At 32.5% G+C, this 20,744-nt stretch overlaps 1 protein-coding gene and 1 long non-coding RNA gene across 4 annotated transcripts in view; one reads left to right on the forward strand and one right to left on the reverse strand.

Annotated features, from left to right (window-relative positions):
- The window catches only part of LOC126707285 (peroxiredoxin Q, chloroplastic), a 68,142-nt gene that overhangs the window by 34,896 nt on the left and 12,502 nt on the right, over nucleotides 1-20,744 (reverse strand). The gene's annotated exons all lie outside the window — the stretch shown is intronic.
- LOC126707290 (uncharacterized) lies at nucleotides 2,089-6,746 on the forward strand. 3 transcript variants are annotated; one of them, XR_007648886.1, is made up of 4 exons: nucleotides 2,089-2,750; nucleotides 5,295-5,514; nucleotides 6,184-6,312; nucleotides 6,491-6,746. It is a non-coding gene; the product is annotated as an uncharacterized LOC126707290 (long non-coding RNA). The 3 variants fall into 3 exon arrangements; XR_007648887.1 differs by lacking the exon at nucleotides 2,089-2,750 and adding an exon at nucleotides 2,790-3,619 and having other exon boundaries at nucleotides 3,728-5,514; XR_007648885.1 differs by lacking the exon at nucleotides 2,089-2,750 and having other exon boundaries at nucleotides 2,841-5,514.

Below are 20,744 nucleotides of genomic sequence, written 5' to 3' on the forward strand. Positions count from 1 at the left end.
TGATCCGTGTAATGTTCTAATTTGGGGAAAATGGTGTTTTTCTAACGTCTTAGGGTGAGGTGGGTAACGGGGGGATAACAGATTGATGTACAGGTGGGCAAAGTGATAAGTTTTAAACCACGGGTAGGTAAAGTGTAATCGGGTCATACCTCAGGTGGGTTTACTGTAATTATCCCTTAAAATAATTTCCCAAAAATATAAAGGCATTTGTGTTTTTTGATATAAAAAAAAGTGTAATATTATTTAAACATTATAAAATTGTTGTTTAAATTACAATAACATATGCGTCTTTATAACTAGCAAGTTATGATTGATTTTAATTAAAATTTAAAATTAAAATTATTATTTTCTACTAATAATAATTTATCATTTGTGATTTTGTTATATAAATTTTGTAAAAATATTATTGACATAAAATTTTTTTTTTAAAAAGGCATTGTTTTATAATATGAAACTGACACGTCTACTTGGAATGAGATTTTATATAATATGATTTTGATTTTTACTTGATAATTTCATGGACTGTCTTAAATAGTTAAATGTGTTAAATGGTATTCATTGAATAATGGTCAATAAATTATTTTAAGAAAATTTTGACATTATTTTGTAAGAAATATAAAAAATAATAAACAAATTTTATTAAAAACAATTTTTTTAATAAAAAATTTGTCCATAAATTTTTTTTTAAAAATATTTCCTAAATAAATACTTTAAAACATCCATTAACCTCTTTTCCTAATTTTATATAAGAAAAATCATACTATGGGTGTGTTTGGATAGAACTTATTTTGCTGAAACTGAAAACTGAAAACACTGTAGCAAAATAATTTTTAAATGTGTGAATAGTACTGTGGGACCCATTTTTAATGAAAAAATTGATAAAAAATGAAATTTGTGGGTCCGTAAACAGTGCATATTTGCACTGTTCACTGCAGAAGTCAACATTTGCGGTTACTGTTCATTGAACAGTAACCGCAACACTCAAAACGCGTGAAAACCAAAAAAAAAAAAAAAAAAAAAGGGAACAAACGCAGACGCAAACGTGGAAGAAACGTGGATCCAAACATTGCCTATATATCATAGTTGAGAGATTCCACACCAAAACAAAAATTATATAAGTATATTTTTATTTCGATAACCTAAGAACCTAACTATTCACAACATTTTAATTTTATTACTATTTTGTCCCACCAACCCCCATTTACTTTCATTAATTATTCTGTTCCACTCCCATGACCTAACTCTTCTCTTCATTTATTCGCATGCCTATCTCTCATTCCAAATCCAAAGTACTTCTTTTTGCCTTTCAAATATATCCTCAAAAACTTGATTATATTCAACTTGAGTAGTCCTATAGAATTAGCATCATGTGTGTGAAATATCAAATATTTATTATTTGGCACACTAAATACCAAAAAAGTTCATTAATTAGATGTTTTAAAATTTAAAACTTTTAGCATGAATGAACTATATAGTTTCAAATTTGGAATGATACTTTATTTTATTTTATTTTTTCTTTTTCCTCTTCTAATCTATTGTGCACAAAAGTACAATTTTTGTTGCGGTAAAATGACTTACTTTTGCAACATACTAATAATTATCCACTTTAGTAAAGTGTTTATGAAAATTAAAAAATTTTCATTTTCATATAAAAAATGTCCTAAAGATAGAGCCCGGCAATATTATTGATGCTGAGAGAGTGAGTGAGAACAAGGAGTACATTATTCATCAAAAAAAAAAAAATTTTGAGTACATTAGAGAATCCCATGCTTTGTCAAAAATGTGAAAGCTAGGTGTGTGAGGCCATGCATTGCATTTGGTTCATGTAAATTGCAAAATGACAGAGAGCTAAAAAGAGCTAGAACTTTCATTAACTGAACTGATATAACCGACTGAATCAAAATAAAACTGTACACGTTATGGAGGCTAAATACAAAACAGAGCAAGCCCAAAATATCCCAAACTATACGGGCACATGTGCCAGCTAATTATCTCACGTGTGAACACATTCTAGTTCACGTGTGAACACATTCTACTCAAATACAATTCACTGAACTACAGGTACAATTCTACAACAACTACACTGCTTATCTCAGACTTCACTTTCTTCTCCTCTTTCTTCTTTTGCTTCGTTCTTTGTCTTCCTTTTTGATAGTCTTCAACATAAATAAATAAAAACACATATGCGGTGTTGAGTGTACCACTACCTTACCTTCACGCCTTTATTTCCTCTGAGAAATTATATATTTTCTCAGTGCTGCGTATCAATGGAGAGAAGAGTTATAGAGGCAAAAAGAAAACCTATTAGGTAATTAAGAAAACCGCAGTGTACCTTACCTTCGGGCCTTTATTAGTTTGACTCTTCTCTCATACAGTCATATAACTTCATTTACTCTTTTCCACTCTCCCACCTTCCTACTTATTCCTTAACACTCCCAAGCCAGCCCTGTTCTCTGTGCTCCACTCCATGGCCGAGATTCTCTCTCCTCCAATCTCGCCCATTCTCTTGCTTGCTCGTCTCCGCCGGTACTGTGAACTTAGATTTGTGAAGATGTACTGGCAATACATGAGAAGAAGACGTAGAAAACGACACCATTGCCAAAATGATATTTTTCCATGACATTGTTATCTCTTCCTTCAAGTCTTTTATTTAAAGCCATATTCTGTTTTCTTTTTCCCTCTATTTGGTTGTTCTAATTAGTGTAATCTTTTGCAGGAGTTTGGAATGGGATGGTTAGGAAAGATTTCAAGTAAGTTTACAAATTATTCTTTAACAAAAAAACAGAAATAAATATTTGTTTAAATCGAAAAAAAGTAAATAATTGTGCCCTCTAATAGTTAAATCAACAATTTTATTTCGTCATTAATAATATAAAACATAAATAATTTTATTGATTTATAATTTTATGCCGATAACACATGTTCTATATGGCTTTGATTTCTTAGATGCATATTCCTTGGCTTATGCTTGTATTTAAGTAGTCAATTGTTCTTTAGTTTTAGAGGATTGGGTGTTCTGTTGTAATTTATAAATTTGCGTATTCTAGTATTCTTAACCAGTTCTTTATTTTAAAATTTTGCAACCAAATGCTTTATGAAAGTTTCTTTAACAAAGCATATAATCCGCTACTAGTTTTGCTAAGGAATGTTAGGATTGAAATCTATGGTTTGATTGTATAGCTGGATTTGAGGTCAGCGAGGCCTCCAAGAATTGGAAAAAAAGAACAGAGAAAGGAAAAGAAAAGAACAAAGCTTTAGTAGAAAAGAACGTGAGAGAAGAAAGAAGAAATTGTATTTCAGAATTACACTTTGCTTGATTAACACGTGTACAACTCTTTGGTCTCTTAAACCACACCTCACAGCTGTCACCAACTCACTAGTCTGCAACTAACTCTAGCTACCCTTGCACAGTCACCAACCACTGACACTAACCAAACCGTATACCCTACAACACTCAACACTGATATGCAAGCCTCATATCTACACTTAGGCACTCAGGCACTAGGCACTTGTACTACACTATCCAGCTACTACCTTACAACTGATGCAAACCATCCTATAACCCAACGTACAAACTGATACAACATACAAAACTATGCTTATCAAGGAATCACTTCAGGTTGATAATACCTATAACCCAACGTACAAACTGATGCAAACCATCCTATAACCCAACGTACAAACGGATACAACATACAAAACTATGCTTATCAAGGAATCACTTCAGGTTGATAATACCTGGTAATATTGCTCCTTAAACTAGTATGAAACTTTTAAGTGATATGTTAATTAGTATGATTTAGGAGCTTTGATGTTGCTTATATACAATACAGACTAATCACACAATCTTTTCCCATGAGTAAAGCAACCATATTTCTACTAGCTATGCTCATTTGATTAAACTTATGTTACTTTTTTTTTACTTTTCCCCTTTTTGCGACAACAAATTTTGTAAAAGGAATATAAGAAACTGAAATATTTCAAATATAGTCTTATCAAGGTAATAATTGAGAGTATATCATAATGGTCAAAGATTATGTTAAGAATAATTTGCAATAATTTTATACCAAGTATCCCAAGCATTTATTCTCAAAAAAAAAGTATCCCAAGCATTTTATCACGGTGAAAAGACAAAATTAGTCAAATCAGACATAAAAATTGAGAAATATACACAATATAAACTTTCTTTTGTGGCAAAAAAAAAATGAAAATTTTGAAGCCTCAAACCTTGACAAAAGCAAACTTTCATAAATAAAAATAATAATGATATTTTAGGGTGAGGTCATTTATTTTATATATACACCATAAAATTTAACCTATAATGTATATTCCAGGATGATTGTTTTTTATAGCAATTAGTTTTTGGTGTAGGTAAGGTTTAATAATAAGAGGTTTTGCTAGTTAAACTAACTAGAACTCATTGGATGAGATCATTTTAGATAATAATTTTTTTTCCTTTTATGGGATAATTTTTAGGTTTACACAAGCAAGCTAGAGATATGGTCACGAGAGACTATCTCAATTTATTATCACTTCCTTCCCTAACAATGATTTCTTAATTTATTATTTGTAGACATAAGTGAAAACCTAATTAATTCTAAAGAGAAGAATACCTTATCAACGTAACTAAATTTATAAGAAGTTCAAGAGAAAGATTTGAATCCAAGTTCTTTACCTAATGTTCAAACACGTGTAATAACTTCAATTTCTTGGAAAAGTTAGAGCTTCACCTAATGTTCAAATGATGATATGGGATTTTTTTTTTTTTTTTCCTTTTTCTGCATGATTTATTTATAATGGGGGCAGAATCTTGAATCTTTATCTAGGATGAATAAAGCTGCCACCCAAATTATAAGGGTCTGGAATTAATAATGAGAAGACCATGATCACACACTTCAACTTATTGTATATGTATACTTTTGGGCTTTTGGCTGTTAACATTTGGATTCTGTGTTATGATCAATTCAAGACAGCTATGATAATTTTAAAAGTCATATTTGGAGTTTTGGACCAATGTATTTGGTGTGGCAGACTTAGAATTTTTTTTCCTGGGGCACGATTTATCTAAATAGGATAGATATATTTCTATTATGAAGAATTTCATTCTTCTATTTGAAGAAAGAAAAAAAAGGTCACAAGGATTCAAGATTTTTGATGACTTTTACTCCAGAAGGATAAATGGACTAATGGCATAGTAAAGTTTATTAGAATATTCAAACCTAAAATTTTTAAGCTATTAGGTAAAGAGTCTTAATTAGTAATAGTATATGAAGCTAAAGTTCTCAAAATCCCAGCCACCGAAACTGCTCGGGTTTGGCAAACATGGCAGAACCTTATTCAAAACCGTTGCTGAGCTGGTGATAGTGTACCACAAGAAAAGGAAATTCTCCGGCCACCTTCTCAGGAAATTGCGCTTCTTCCCCATCTCAGGGTGAAGTATCCATTCGATCCCGTTGAGAACGTGACTCGCCGTAAATTTCTTTGAGGCAAGAAGACATATCTATTATATATGAGGTATCATTCCGTGTGTTTTTAATTATTTTGCAAATTTCTTTTTATATATACAATATCTATTTGCCTATCACATCTTTTTTGTGTTATTGCTTATAATTAGATATGTATGTTATTACTATTTGCTTAAATTGTTGAAATATATCTAATAATCTTAAAGCAGATTTTGCTGTTTTCATTTTTTATTTTTGTGATGATTGAAAAAGTTTTTCTTAAGTGTTTTAAATCATTTAAATTAATCAATGGTGCTTGCAACGATAATCTACTTTGGTGCAAAGATTTCCTTGGTTAGTAACCATTAGAAACTTTAAAAACTATTTGTTTGTTCTGGTTGTTATAGATATACAATTAGTTTGTCTTTTGATTATTGTATATTATAATTGTCTTAACATGTTCAGAACAGATGAGTTCTTTGTTGATGAAGGAACAAATGAGTTTTTGGCTTTGGCCATGGTTATATTATTTTTTATATTGTTATTAAGTTCTTTGATTACTATAGAACTTGTGGGGGAAACTAGTTCTTTGATAATTTTTTCTTAGTTCTTATATATACATCTATTTATTGTTTTTGTCTATCACATCTTTTTTGTATTATTGCTTATAATTAGATATATATGTTGTTACTATTTTGTTAATCACAAAAGTAATTTGTTTAAATATATCCAATATAAGGTACATGGTGGCTAAGCTGGTGAAGACCTATTTCAAAAATCAAATTGGGAACAAGGGTAGCTATGTTGATTTCATGCCAGACAGCTTCAATTGTATAATGCTAATCCATATGACTACCAGAAGTTGTAGGTTTGTCTAATGCTTTGTTACTAGTGTAAATAAGAATTTTTCTAAATTTAATCATATAATGACAAGCTATCTTCTATTGTTACTTTTTACTAATGTTATCCATTAAAATCTATTTAATTTGTTTCTATTCTGTTGCAATTGCAATGTATATAAATCGACTTTTTTATTTGTATTGCAGATTGCAATGCACTCAAATGTCGACAAAGATATGAATAGTTTGTTTCCAGAATTTTGTTCAAAATTGCTTGATGCAAATCTTCCGTGGGCTTCATAGGCAGGAAGTTCACCTTGGAGGAAAAAATTTAGTAGATATTCTATTTGCTAATCCATGTGACTCTACTAGAAGTTTTAGGTTTGTCTAATGCTTTGATACTAGTGTAAATAGAAATTTTTCTAAATTTAATTGTATAATGATAAGCTATCTTCTATTGTTACATATGACTAATGTTATTCATTAAAAACCATTTATTTTGTTGAAAATATGCATATAAAAAATCAAGAATATATATACATTGATATAGGAGTAAGCATTGGTTGTTGTTCTTGTCTTAGTTAGTATTATATTAGATTTGCAGTAATATTGGTTTTTGTTCTTGCCTTAAAACTGACTAAATCTCCATATTTCAGACTCAAATATCTTTTATACTTTATAAAGCAAATTAAGTAAGTCGGCATAATTTCTTTTTAGATTACCAATTGCTGGCACAGAAATCTTTTATCATTTACAAAGCAAAATTTTGTACTTTAATATTGGCTCAACTTTGTTTGGTAACTCCTAGTTTGGTAACTCCTAATTAAGTAACTCATAGGTTTAATATTATGCGTTGAAGTAATATATAAATTACAATTATAAATTATCAAATATCAACTAAAGAAAAAGACTTATACAAAGAGGCTTAGTTGTACAGTATAATACTACATTATAGTTTAGTACTATAGTATTATATAGTATAGTACTATATTATAGTATAGTTCTTTATAATCATTATTATATCAAAAATAAAAATACCTTATAAAAACTTGAGTAATTTACATAGTTTTTAGACTCGAATCGTTCAAAAAACCGAAAAAAAGAGGTTCAAGATTTTTAAGGTCGAATTATAATGATGTTATAATTAATTTAGTAATTAATTAATATGAAATAAATATATACAAATTAAAAATCTCAATTAAAATTTAATCTAAAATGATTAGTTTTATATTCAGTGCTCGTTTGGATAGCACTGAACTTTGTTGCGTCTGCGTTTTCACACTTTTTTTTTTTTTTTTTTTTTTTTTTTTTTTTTTTACATTTCATGCGTTTTGCAGAACAGGGGGACAAACAACACTGTAGCGGTACGGTAGCAGTATTGTTTATGGGACCCACAACCACTTTATTCATTAAAAAATATTAAAAATGGGTCCCACGGTACTATTTATACATTTAAAAATTATTTTGTTACAGTGTTTTCAGTTTTCAGTTTTCAGTTCCAGCAACAATAAGTTCAATTCAAACACACCCTCAAGAAAACCTAAACTCCCACTTAAAACTTGTTGCGAAAATATTGAAGTTATAACTTATAACATTTCTCTTTCTAAAAAAACACTTATAACATTTCTCATATAACAATATCTTTAAAATTATCACATTAATATATTTTAACTCTTCAATATTGGTAAGTACAATTACAAAAAAAAAAAAAAAAAAAAAAAAAAAAAAAAAAATCAAATATCAAGGTGGCTTAATTGTAAACCATTCTGGCAAAGTACAAGTACAATCAAAACAAAGAAGTATAATCAAATCCCATTAAAAACTCAAAAAAAGTCCAATCCAAGTATCAAGCGGCTTAGTTGTAAACCATTTTGACCATTGCTTTTAATCCAATGGTCAGTAACTATGTTGGGTTCTTAAAAGTTCATACCAAACTTCAAACCCTACAGACGTTATTGTCTTCTATTCTTTTTTGTCTTTCCTTACTGCCTCCACCTCTCTCTCCCTTCTTTGTCAACCTCTTTTCCACAATTGTCAAAGAAATAGAAGTCACTCTTTCACAATTTTCCAACAAACAAAGAAGAATCAGATGCATATGCAGAGGCCATAAGCAGATTTTCCAACAATTTTCACCTTTGTTTTTTATTTATTTATTTTATCCTGGAGATATCTAATGTTGGGAGATTCAATTGGCAATATTTTGTGATTTTTTTAAGGACCATCAGATCGGTGCCCGATTTTCGACCGCGGTTCCAAAAGATTACTGAAAAATTAAGGTCCTATTTGGTAGACTATCTAAACACCATATTTTTAGTTTTTAAATAATATTATACATTTTTTCATCCACACGTATTTCAAAAAATTACAAATAACATAACTCAAACTCCTCTACCAAACGGGCCCTATAATTTCCAGTTTTGGTAGTTTAAAAATCCGGAATGGTAAACGGTTTCCGATTACCAAGGTTCGATTGGTAGGTCCGGTCTGGATTTCAAAACCATGGTAATTTACCGCAAGATTTCCTAACTCTTAACTTAAGGCTTAATACCTTACATGTATTGATTATAGGGTTGGTCTATGCAAACTTATGGTTTTTTATTTTATTTTATTATTATTTTTAATTTTTATCCTTATGGTTATTTGGTAGTATATTAAATACATTGTCAAAGTATATGATTTTGATGATGAAAATTTGTTTATCTTAGTGAATGGATTTACCAGAATTACAATCACGCTTATATACAACAAATCTTCCTTAACTAACTTTTAACTAATTCTCTAATTAATCTACAAAACTAAATTAAACTTTCCCATTAAGATAAGTATAAACCAGCCACTAACAAGCTGGCATGTGGCATAACTAACTCATTTACACTAAACTACCTATAGTTTTATCCTATACAAGTAAGCTACTGTGGTTTACAATAAAACTACGGTTGACTAGTCTTGCTTTCCTTATTCTTCTTTTCTTTTTTGTTGTGATTTGGAGCATGATCAAGTTTTCTCTCTTGCACTCATTATTTTAAATTCTCTAACACAAAGCATTTATGATGTGTAATTTCTCTCTCCTCTAGACTTTAGGCCGACTCTTTCTTTTTGGACCAAGGAACAAACTAGTAGCCACTAGTCATTCTTTGAGCTGGTGTCAAGTTGGGCTCCCCAAGCTTAATTTGACATATATCTTAAAGAGTTGTTGTGATTGAATAACGTCACTTTTATTTGGATTCATTGACACACATTTTAGTATACATTAATCATAATAAGTCATGTCAACAATTGTGCAATAAAATGTGAAAAATGTTGTATCCCTAGACTTATTTGTTAAGCATTATGGATCTTGTCCAATAAAAATTCCAAATTCTCACATAAGAAAGAGACAAACACGGATAGAAAGAGGGGAAAAAACTATACCAATGGATCAAATGCAAGGGAGAAATATTTTGAGAAATTCAACAAAATAGTGGAGGAGGGGAATAGAAGGTCAAAATTGAGTGCAACTCAAATGGAAGAGGTAAGGTAGTGTTCAACTACGACCGGGACACCAAGTCACACCATCAATATCCTCGATCATGTCCTCAAAATAACAAGATAATGGAACAAAAAAAACCAACTATGATTCAACTACTTGCCACAAATATGATAATTCTCTAAAAAGTTAGAACAAACTAATAAATATTCATGAACAATTTTAAAAACAAATATTAAAATAAATAATAGTTTCAACATTGCTAATGATTCTAACCAAAATCAATTAGTTGGGTACAATTGTGAAGTTTTCATTTTATATTGTTCTTAAGCAATGCTTTCCATTGTGTATAGTTGGAGACTTTTCCTCACAAATTTATTTTTATTCTGCCATAATATATTATTAGTTCTTCAAGTTTGCTAAGTGAGTGTTTTTGGTCTCTCAAGTTTCAAGTGAGTACTATTAGCCATTCTGTTAACTGTTACTAGTCTCAATGTTTACGTGGCTAATGGAACTATGATGTGGTGTATTTTTAAGTGACGTGACAATTTTTGATTAAAAATTTACACCTCTTTTAAAACATTCTTGTGGAAGAATGAAGCTACTTGGATGATTATGATAAATTTGACAGGCATATTGGAAGAGATTTTCTTCATTAAGGTTTTACTTAATCCGCATGTTTCTCTTGCTAACCACATAGTGTCATTTTAGTGCTAGAATTGTTGGGTGTACATGTGTGACTAATGTTCTATATTGAATAATAATAAAAAGAGTGAACAGTTAATATAACACATGAATTAAGTTTAAACTCACATAACATAGTGGTGTCCTATATGTTATATGCCTCTCTTGAATGTAGCTTGAAAGTACTTCCACTACCTATGATTCTCAAGGTGATGGTCATTTGGATAGTCTTTTTGCTTCCATCGTAAAATAAATACTAATTCGAAAGGCAAAGCTCATATATATATATATATATATATATATATATATATATAATTTTTTTTTTTTACATTCATTTATTTATATAAAAAAACATGCACACTCAAACATAAATATAAACATTAATATATGCATATACACATTACACAAACTAATTTACTAAATTCAACAATTGATAATTTTAGAAAGAGAAAACAGCTAAATGAATAAATATTTATGTTAATAAATAAAATTTATATACAAAAATTCATGGAAAATAACAAAGTTGATGAACTTTAAAATGTAATTCTAATTTTTTTTTTTGAATTTGCGTATATTTCTTTTGTATGGCATATTTATTTCATTGGGTTACATATATGTAACAATTGAATTAATCTAAAAAATTTCTAATAACAACTTTTACAGAAATTTATTTTATTTTTTTCATAAATCAAGTTGTGGTGTAAAATTATTTAGTATTTATAGAAAATTATTAGGTATTTTAATAGATTTTTTCTGAATCTTACAGATATTGTTACCCCCAAAACCATTAATTTTATATTAGCATTTTGTTGTTAAATTTAAAACCATTAATTATTAATTCTTTATTTAGACCTTTAGCTAGTCATACCTATGTAAGAATTAGGAAGAAAATTATTAGGTATTTTGTCCGGGTCTTATGGATATAGTTACCCCAAAACCATCATTTTTTTATAATTGTTTTTTATACTAGTTTCTTTTGAAATTAAAAATCATCAATTCTTAATTATTTATTCGGACTTATTAGCCAGCTATATCTATATAGGAACTAGGAAGAAAAAACATTACCAAAAGAATAAATCTCATTTTATGTTTGATTTGTATTAAAGATGTCAATTTCTTAGGGGCAAGTATATTACTTTTTACAATTCTTGTCTAATGAATGTTTGTGCAGGTGCAACTTACTAATAACATATGTATATACATTGACACACACAATTCTTGTCTAATAAATGTTATGGAAATTTATTTATTTGATAAATCAATTGATGGTGGAAATTATTTGGTATTTATAGAAAATTATTAGATTTTTTCCTGGCTCTTATAAACATTAACATAGATGCCCTCTAAAACCATCAATTGTTTTTATTGATTTTTTGTTTCTTTTGAAATTTAAAATCATCAAATTTTAATTATTGATATAAACCTTTTAGCTAGCTATAGCTATATAGGAACTAAGAAGAAAATTATTTATGCTAAAAAATTACTTGGTATTTTGATTGATTTTATGCTTATCATATACCCAGAAATTCACATAAATTGTCGTAGTGTAGAAATCACAAATTAATACCTATAACTTGAAAATATTGGTCCTCCCCAAAAAGGGGAAAAGTATAACTATACTCCAATTCAACACTAGCCCTACTTCATTTATAAGAATAAACATATGAACAAATTATATTGGCAATGCGATGCATATATTTTCCTTGCACCGATATCTCATTATAGCTATGTCTTGTTGTAGTCATTTGAATCGGTAGGGCAACTCCAAATCTTTTCTTCATCTAGAACTTCAAATGTTTTTTTTGTTTTTTTTTTTGTTTTTTTTTTTTTTTTGTTTTTTTTGGGTTTATAAAGTTTCCCATTAGGTAGAAAAAATGTGTGTCAAAGATGACAACAATGCACCTAGAATCTAGATTTTGTAATAACGATGGATTCATTTTTATAGAGAAAGTTTCAACCTATGACGTCCACTTCAGATAATAGCTCTTTATTATCAAATCAAGACACTAATCAATTTTTTTATGTAAGTAGAGATTGAACCCCAAATCTTTTTTACAACTATCAAAGATTTTACCAGTTGAGCTAATTGGAACCCATAACTTACCAATAACTTGTATACACACACATGCACATCCAAACACACACTAATCAATTTTTTTATGTAAGTAGAGATTGAACCCCAAATCTTTTTTACAACTATCAAATACTTTACCAGTTGAGCTAATTGGAACCCATAACTTACCAATAACTTGTATACACACACATGCGCATCCAAACACACACATAAACATTAACATAGGCATATACATAAACTAACACATTAAATTCAAAATTTAATAATTTTATAGAAATATAAAAAAGCTAAATGAATAAATATTTATGTTAATAAATTAAAATTAAAAGTTTATATTAAAATTTTCATGAAGAAGAATAAATTTAAATGTATAACATGTGTAACATCGAAAAACAACTGTAGCATGTTTAACAAGTTGCCAGAAAATTACCTGGTGGGAAGGTTAATTTAGACATAATTTAAGATTGAAAATTCTAAGTGTTGTTATAAGTTGTTACTGCCTGGTAGTTTAAAGCTGTTGTCTCCCATATTTTAGGATTTTATGGATAACCATAAAATGAGAGAGAAAAACAGCTTGAAACTCTCTGGTAGCAATTGCTCATAACCAAAACTCAAAATTTCACCCTTAAGGACATGTCCATGGTGGCTTATGGTCTTCCCTGTGTCAAATTGAGGGGGTTGAGACACCAGATAACTCCTCAAAACTCACGCAATTGGCTACGTTATTCATTGAACCCAGAATTGCATAATGAGAATGCAAAAACAACTGAAACCTCACTGTTTGTTTTTAGACCCCTTAAAACGCAACCAGATTAATCTAGTTAATTAGCCAAGTGATTACTTAGTCAAATTATCAAGTCTAGATTAACACAAATATCATATTATTGTAAAGTGCGGAAAATAAAGAACACAACTATATGATAATCTAGGAAAACCAAACCGGTAAAAAATTTGAGGAGGATTTAACCTAGCTATCCTCAAGGTAAAACTGAATCCACTATGAAAGAATTGAAGTTTATACAATAGCGACTTAGACTACTAACATCCTATTGCTACCTCGAGTAAGAAACTTATTACCACGACCACGTGACGGCTCCGAGTCTATGGACTACTTCTTTCTTGGATTCCTAGCAAGTACAAGCACTCCCGCTATTGTATCTTTAAGCTCTTGAAATAGCAACTGAATTGATCACCAAGTTCTAGACATAATCTCGAATCTTAGAAACCCTAAATATGTGTGAAGGCAACTATATCTTGATCTTACAAAAGATTCACATACACAACATAAGGAGCAACCTTTAAAAACGTGGCTAAGGTTTTTCCTTAAGGCAAAATATAAAACCTTACACGTCAAATGGGCTTAGGTTGAGTTGGAAAATTCTGCAGAAAAACAATTTGCACGAGCTTCGATTGATCGAGTTTAATTTTCGATCGATCTAGCTAGGCAGATTTGCACAGTAAATTCTGTAGAACACTCGATTCCAACTTTACATATAAACACACTTTGAGCAAGTCTAAAACAAAGACTAAAACGTTTTGATTATGGTTTGCCAACATTACAAATTGAAGTTCTAATACATTTAAATCTAAAGTTTTAGAACCGAACACTCACCTATAAAAATAAGCTTCATATTTGATATTCATTCATTGAAACTGTCAAAATAGCCTTGATGTTCTTCTAGAGCAGAAATGATGATCACCTTCTCTAGCAGTGGAATGAAGGGTCCAAACCTGGCTAATATCTAAAAGTAATGACAAATTAAGGACTTTGAATGGTACAAAAATAACTACTTGTCTAACTCCAAGAGACAGAGGAAGGGTGGAAAAAAAGAATTGAAAGACTTTGAAGTAGCTTTAAAGTCTCATCAATATGCTTTTCGGGTTGGAACTAATTGTTGTAGATAAGTTGGAACCACCCCATTGTTGTCAAGAACATAACTCTCTCTTCTAAGCAGTGTTCCAAATAGATCTGATGGCACTCCCCAATCTTTCCTCCCCCGTCACTTAGCAAAGTGCAAGGAAGCCTATGAGCCCGTTTGGTTATAGTTTTCAAAAATTGTTGTTTAAAAAGATGTGAAAATTGTGGTTTAAAAAGTGTTGTTAAACAATATGTTTTTAGTGTGAATAAAACAAAAAAATGTGTTTGGTATCATAGTTTAAACAATGTTTTTCAGTGTTCAAAAAATGTAAAATATGTGTTTGGTATGTATGTTTTGTTTGATAAAAAAAAGCTGACCCGTATTAAATTTTAAGGATGTAATCCCATTTTTATCCCTGCTTTACCTAATATGTTTCCGTCTTTACCCATTTCTCTTCAGACAAAAGAGGAAAACTGACCTTGTTAAAGAGAATGTCCTTGTTGTTTATGTGCATAATGCCATCCTTCAGCGTGCATTTCCACCTGCTCTTGGTACGTGTCACCTACCCACCCAAACACATAATGTATTTAATGAAAGTGAACAGTGTCAGTGGGTCCGGGTGCAGTGAAAAAGTGTTGTCATTTTTATTACAATTATGCCATCACAAATGCTGTTTATTGTTTAAAATGTGGCCGGACCATGTTTCAAAAATTATGTTTCAAACACAGGTTTTTGAGTTTGTAGTTTTCAAACAATCCTATTTTAAGCACCATCACCAAACGGATTGTTCCAAATTTTGGACATAGTGTTCAGTGTTTAAACACTAAACACTATGTTTTCAGTTCACAAACCAAACGGGCCCACATATTTCTTTGCAAAAGCCTACAAACGCTAATTTAAACCTTCATTGTCAACTTCATGTTGGGTGCACGTGACACCCTTGGAGTCCAGCCCACTTGCTACCCACATGCCTTGTCAAAGCTCATTTATGTGCTTGGTTCCAAAAGTCTTCAAGTCAGCCATGCCTTTAATGAGACTTGACTGAAGCATGTCTAACATGCTAAAGGAAGAAAGAAAATTGGGTGAAGCAAAAAGCATGGTCTGACTTCTCTTATTGAGAAGTGTTGCAAAGCGCGTGGGACACGCTGAAGAAAGAGAAAAGAAAGAAGCAAAGGCCATTCGGCCTTGTGGAGTGTTGAAGCAAAAAACAGAGAGCATTCGGCCATTTTGAGAGGTGCAGTCCGTGTGAAGAAATAGAGAGAAATACAGTGAGAGAGTGAAAAAGAAAAAGGAGACTTTTTTCTTTGTTCAAGTTACACATAAGGAAGATAAATTGGTGGAGTTCTTATGGAGTTTTTTGAATGCTACAATCATGGAGAGTTAGAGTATTCAGAGGAAGATTTTACTACTGACTTTGTGGTGAGATTGTATTTACTCCTTGAGATTTATTTGTTGTATATCTAATTTATTGTGGACTCAAGTTTAGTATAAACTTGATAGTTGTAATATCTATTTCATAGTGGATATTTTTCGGAATTGTCCCGTGGTTTTTCCCTCTACATTAGAGGGTTTTCCACGTAAAATTTGGTGTTCTTGTGTGGTTGTGTTTATGTGGTACTTGCTGAAATTTTTTGTTTCCATAATATTGCTATTGCTTGGTAGTCATTAATTTTAATTCACACATAGACATAAAAGGGATTAGGTTTTTTTCCCAACACTTAGTCATGATTAGCTACGATTACAAGATTATAAATATCACAATAACTTAATGGTAGGATGAACTATATTTTCAAAAAGCTTAATTAGTTGATGTGCATTGATAATAACTTAATTTTGCATATTTATATCATTGTTAGAAAGTATTATCATATTTATTTTGAGGTAATTCATGCATTTCATATTTGGTTTTGGAATAATACTAAATAATCAATTTTGTGCCTAATTGGATTTTATTGCATGAATTTGTCTTTTGTAGGAAAATAAAATTAAACAAGTGGATTTGTGCAAAGAAGAAAGCTAATGGACTTTACTTTTACAAGGGCCATGATGAAGTTTAAGAAGACCAACCCAATTAAATTTAAGTCCAATTGGAGTAAGGAATTAAAGGAAATTTTCACCAAATCCAAGTCCAATTCAGATTAGAATTCCAGCTTGCACATCAGTTAGTATTTTTAGCATAACTTTTGGCGTAGATGTCCAATCGAGATGATTCAAGTTGGGCTGAAAAGTTAACTTAAAGGGCTACAACTTTGTAGTTTAGCAAAAGTCCGAATTATGAAGTTAAGTGGGCCAAAATAGTCGATTAAGTGAAACCTAAAAATCTGAGATTTTCTCCAAACGGGAATTCAACTTGTAATAGGATTCCTTGACTTATTTAAAGGCTCTTTAGGGCAAAATTCAGAAGGGGCGGAGGCTAGTGCTAGGGCTGAGGGCTGAACATAGGGAGTGCGGCTACTTCTTTGGTTTTCTTCCATGACAGTTAGTTTTATTTTATTTGTCTAGTTTAATGTTTAGTGTTTTATTTTTATGTTTTCTTTCAATTACTATGAGTAGCTAAATTTATAATTAAGGTTGAGGATGAAATCTTGTTAAGGATTTTCAGTAATATTTATGATTTGATTTTTCTCACAATAGTTATTCTTTAATGATTTAAATTGTTCTTAATTCATATCAATTGACTAAGATGAGATTCTAGATATGAGTTCAATCATGTTTTTTTCATGATTTAGGATTTGTCTTAATTAATTGAATGCTTGATTTATTAATTTTTGATTATAAAATTAGATACCTCTTGTGATTTGTTTGTCAATGGATACAATTTATGATTTGATTTTTAGAATTGGATATTATGGGGCCTGAAATTTGAAATCCCAGCCCACTTCACATTAAGGGCCCAAAGCCCAAACCGAGGAGCCTACTGCCGAGGACGTATGACGAAATCCCCTTAACGGCCCAAGAATGTGGCCGAGGACGATCTCACGCTCAACACCTCATAAAACGTCTGTGGGAAAAGGACAAACTCAGTACAAGAGCAGTACAAACGAGAAAGCTGCCAACACCATAATGTGGAGCCCAGCGCCTGACAAACCCATACTCCATACCATGCTATCCAGCTTTTCCCAACCACTCTGACGTATGGATTGATAGGACGAGTAATTACCCCAAATAAGGAGAAACTGACACGTAGATGAAGAAAGGGAAGTGAATACTAGTATAAAAGGGAAAGGAGAGCTAAAAAAGTGGAGGCCGGAGAAAGAAGGAAGAAAAAGGAGGAGGAATGGTGTGAATGTAATGCTCCTCGGACTAATTCCGAGGAGTCAAACCTTTCAAACTACATTGATGCATGGCTCAGCTATACAATCCAAACCCATCTTTGTATGATCGCTCATGAAACCGGGACCAGACCGAAACCCAGCGCCCAAAGGCAGGCCTTTCCAAACTCACTCTCTACAAATCATATTGTTCGGGCCCTTTACACACGAGCCCAACGTCATCCTTGGGTCGTTAAAAATCATGTCCCTACAATTTGCGCCATCTGTGGGAAGGCTTGCGCATTGGCCCAGGTGGCGGTGGAGTCAACTCTCTAGCAAGTAGAGGTTTGCGGGGTTTCCTCCATCTCCGGCGACATGCAGTTGTTGCTCCGATATAAACTTCTGCTAGGGGCTACGCCCTGCAGTGCCAACGGCGCGGGCAGCTCTAGGGGCTTCCGGCCTCAAGCTAACTCTCCCCGCTATGTTCTAGGGGCTGACCTTCGAAAAACAAATAAATACAAAGAAAAAACTACTCAAAAGAAAAATTACAAGTTTTGGACAGAACCAAGGCCTTGCATGGTCCTGGGACTCAAGCCTATGGGGAAACCAAGTACTCAAAAGAAAACTTACAAGTTTTGGACAGAACCAAGGCCTTGCATGGTCCTCAGACTCAAGCCTATGGGGAAACCAAGTACTCAAAAGAAAACTTACAAGTTTTGGACAGAACCAAGGCCTTGCATGGTCCTCGGACTCAAGCCTATAGGGAAACCAAGTACTCAAAAGAAAAATTACCAGTTTTGGACAAAACCAAGGCCTTGCATGGTCCTCGGACTCAAGCCTATGGGGAAACCAAGTACTCAAAAGAAAACTTACAAGTTTTGGACAGAACCAAGGCCTTGCATGGTCCTCGGACTCAAGCCTATAGGGAAACCAAGTACTCAAAAGAAAAATTACCAGTTTTGGACAGAACCAAGGCCTTGCATGGTCCTCGGACTCAAGCCTATGGGGAAACCAAGTACTCAAAAGAAAAATTACCAGTTTTGGACAGAACCCAGGCCTTGTATGGTCCTTGGACTCAAGCCTATTGGGAAACCGACTACCTAGAAGAGACAACATGGGTTTGGGCACGACCTGGACGTTACATGGGCATTAGAATCTATCCGAGGAGAATTCCCCATTGATAGTTGGGCTAATCCCTAAACCACATGGATTCCCTGGTTTATCCTCGGATCCTCAATACCAAGAGGATTGATGCAATATATAGGGCAATATGTTGCCAAAAATAGAGTCGAAGTCTCTCACTGCTCGGCTACCCTCTCAGATGAATTATTTAGAGTTTATCGTTCTCGGATGGTCGCCTTGCCTGCATTACGAAGCACTCGGCGATTATCCCGATTCCCAAGAAACGCTGCAGACAAGGCAGCTCTGGCACAATTTCCAACACTATCCGCCACCACAATATTTAAAGGTCCTCGTGAAGGCACGCCTCGAATACTGAAACATCAAAAGGACACTGCGCGGGTGAAGAATAAAGTAATGCCTCTTAAATTCGGCACATCTCCTATGCAAATGGAAGAACACAAACAGCATTAAGGTGCGGAACTTGAGCAAACCGCGAGACGGGCCCAACATCACCAAAAACCTCCTTCCCAACTAAAAAGTCGGGAAGCAGGATTTTGAGGGGCTATTGTGGGGTCTGAAATTTGAAATCCCAGCCCACTTCACATTAAGGGCCCAAAGCCCAAGCCGAGGAGCCTACTGCCGAGGACGTATGATGAAAGCCCCTTAACGGCCCAAGAATGTGGCCGAGGACGATCTCACACTCAACACCTCACAAAACGTCTATGGGAAAAGGACAAACTCAGTACAAGAGCAGTACAAACGAGAAAACTGCCAACACCATAATGTGGAGCCCAGCGCCTGACAAGCCTATACTCCATACCATGCTATCCAGCTTTTTCCAACCACTCTGACGTATGGATTGATAGGACGAGTAATTACCCCAAATAAGGAGAAACTGACACGTAGATGAAGAAGGGGAAGTGAATACTAGTATAAAAGGGAAAGGAGAGCTAAAAAAGTGGAGGCCGGAGAAAGAAGGAAGAAAAAGAAGGAGGAATGGTGAGAATGTAATGCTCCTCGGACTAATTCCGAGGAGTCAAACCTTTCAAACTACATTGATGCAAGGCTCAGCTATACAGTCCAAACCCATCTTTGTATGATCGCTTATGAAACCGGGACTAGACCGAAACCCAGCGCCCAAAGGCAGGCTTTTCCAAACCCACTCTCTACAAATCATATTGTTCGGGCCCTTTACACACGAGCCCAACGTCATCCTTGGGTCGTTAAAAATCGTGTCCCTACAGATATATCTTGTGATTTGTTTGGCTACAGATACAATTGATGATTTGGTTTTATACTTAAGAAGCGAAGAAGAACATGCTTTAGATTTTTAAACATAAGTTTTAATGATGATATTTTCCATGATAGCAAGATTGATTTCTGGATTATCATGTAGTGAGTTGGGAAAAATTAATGATCATAAATATATGCTAATATGACTTACAAGGTGGATTCCAAAACCTTAATTCATTTCTCTTGATTGTTTACATCTTTTTATTGCTTTATATCTTTTGCTTAGTTTAACTCTTTGCTTAATTTAATTATTTGTTTAGTATATTTAATTGCAAACAACCAATTTTTATTAAACTAGATTATGATTAATTTGGTTAAGGTTTAATTAATTTTCCTACGTTCACAAGTCTCTGTGGGTTTGACCTCGTTCTTGTCCAACTATACTTCGGTACGGTTCGTATACTTGCGAGTACTTTAAAATTTCACAACATTAGTCTTGAAATTGCAAAGTCTTACTAAGACTAATTTATAAGGATCTGTGATAAAAAAATATTACATCCATTGAAAAGAGAATTAAGCTTCAATATGATTACCCAATTATATGTTTAAAAAAAGAGTTGATAATTTGTACAATATCACAACATAACTAGAGCCTAGAGGTAGTGAGGTCCCATTCCCACTTACTCAATCTGAACAAGTCAGAAGTTGTATGCTAGATGGGCCAGGCCGATTAGAAAGCCTACTTAAGAGAAGAGAGCGTGCCATGAAGTAA

The sequence above is a fragment of the Quercus robur genome, chromosome 11 (genome assembly GCF_932294415.1).
Source record: "Quercus robur chromosome 11, dhQueRobu3.1, whole genome shotgun sequence".
NCBI lineage: Eukaryota > Viridiplantae > Streptophyta > Magnoliopsida > Fagales > Fagaceae > Quercus > Quercus robur.